Here is a 2,187-nt window from a genome sequence, read left to right on the forward strand (position 1 = left end):
TTGTTGGCAACCCACAGCACAGACTTCCAAAGTGAACTTGGTACTGTTTTTGTTCTTCGTTCCATTGATTTGTGAATCCATACTCGTCATAAAGTGTGATTTTGTTCTTGTTTCTCACACTTCCCCTGAGCTAACTGTGACTGTTATTGTGTTTTGGACTTGTCTTCAGGTTCCAACTGAGATTTTATACCTTTGATATAGAGTGCAAATTAAAAGAAAAGAAGAAGAAAAAAAAAACAAACCACCACCAACAAAAAAACCCAAACCCACAAACCACACACCCAAAACAACCCAACCCACACCCCCAATAAAAAGAGAAAAATCCAACAAAGGAAAGCAAACAAGGAGGGAAAAGATGGGTCCTAATATCTATGGGTGGTCATTTTCCAGCCTGGTCTACAGGAAAAGATTTCTTAAATTATGTTTTTTATCCTCAGAGAAACAATGCAGTTGTGCACTTCATTTTGCGAGCATGGATTGAAGGGTGCACCTACAGGAGAGGTCAGCTGCTCTGTAACCAAGCTCTTATCTTAGTCAGGGCCACAGTGGGGCATGTCCTTGCCTCACTGTGTCATAATGTCTGGTTTTACTGATCAAAAATAAAGAGGAAGAAGAGGAACATGGATGAAACCTGGAATTCAGGAACAGGATTTGGGGGATTATCTCCAGCAGGCTGCTGCTTCTTGATGCCTCCATTCCTCTATAAATGCAAAAATTATTGCAGAAAAACTTAAACTCAGGGATGTGACAGGTTTAAATCTTCCTCAGACATGGAACTGAAAGATGCTTTTACATTTGGAGAGGTGAGATGCTGTTATAGAATCTAAAGGTTATACAGAATGGGAAATGATCATATATTAGGAAGACATTAAATCTTATCTTCAAACAAATAATGTTTATTCCCTGTATTATTCTATGCGGAATTCTAAGGCTCAATTCAGATCTCTGAGCATAGTTGTGGGAAGCCAGAAATTCTGGTCTTATTTCTTTTAATGACACAATATCCTCACTATCTCGGTTTTCTTTAATCTAGAATTGGAATAATCTATCTTCTAACAGACAGCATGCTGATGATTTGTTTCATGTTTCACTCTAAAAATGATATGTTATTATGAATCCATCCCTTCTTGCACTGAGTGTGTGATGATAAGGAATTGCAGTACCTCTAAGTAAAGGCAAAACATGAAACAACAGCTGCTTCTTTGGCACTGATGAGTTCACTTAGAATTTTTTGTATCCCAAGCTATACAAATAGAGAAGCTTAGAATAAATTGCTCACATTACATTCCTCTGAGATTTCACCCTCTACTATGCCCTGGTGATACTACACCTGGAATAATGTGTCCAGTTTTGGGCTCCCCAGTTCAAGAGAGACAAGGATGTGCTGGATAGAGTCCAATAAATAGCTACAAGGATGACTGCAGGACTTGAACATCTCCCCTGTGAAGAAAGACTCAGAGAACTGGGGCTGTTTATTCTTGAGAAGAGAAGGCTGAGAAGTGATCTCATCAACATCTATAATTATCTGACAGGTGGGTGTCAAGATGAAGGTGCCAGTCTCTTTTTGGTGGTGCCCAGTGATAGGACAAGGAACAAAAGTCAAAAGTTACAATCTAGAAAACAGGAGGTTCCACCTCAAGACTTCTTTATGGTAAGGGTCATGGAGCACTGGAACAGGATGCCCAGAGAGGTTGTGGATTCTCCTTCTCTTGAGACTTTCAAAACCAACCTGGATGCATTCCTGTGCAGCCTGCCCTAGGTAATCCTGCTTTGGCAGGAGGGTTCAGACTCAATGATTTATGGAGGTCCCTTACAACCCCTAACATTCTGTGATTCTATGATTCAACAATTCTTGTTACAGAGCTCCTTTGCAGGGTTAATTGTCAAACTTTAGTTTGGGACTATATAACATACTTCATGACTCCATAACTTGACTTAAGTATTACCATAAATGCAGTAGGTGATAAAAAGAGTTGCTTTTCATACTACTTTGAAAGATTGATCTCATATCATTATTCATGATGGAGTAAACAGGTTTTTATTCCAGGTTACTAACTGCACTATAAATGCTCACTTTAAGTCTTCTGGATCTCACCTAACTCTCATTGAAGTTGATGAAAAGGTGTACCTTGATACCCATGTTCTTTGGATCAGATTCCTTACCTAGAATGACTGTGATTTACCTTT

The sequence above is a fragment of the Melanerpes formicivorus genome, unplaced genomic scaffold (assembly GCF_026170545.1).
Source record: "Melanerpes formicivorus ecotype bairdi unplaced genomic scaffold, bMelFor1.0.p_v2 SCAF_5, whole genome shotgun sequence".
NCBI lineage: Eukaryota > Metazoa > Chordata > Aves > Piciformes > Picidae > Melanerpes > Melanerpes formicivorus.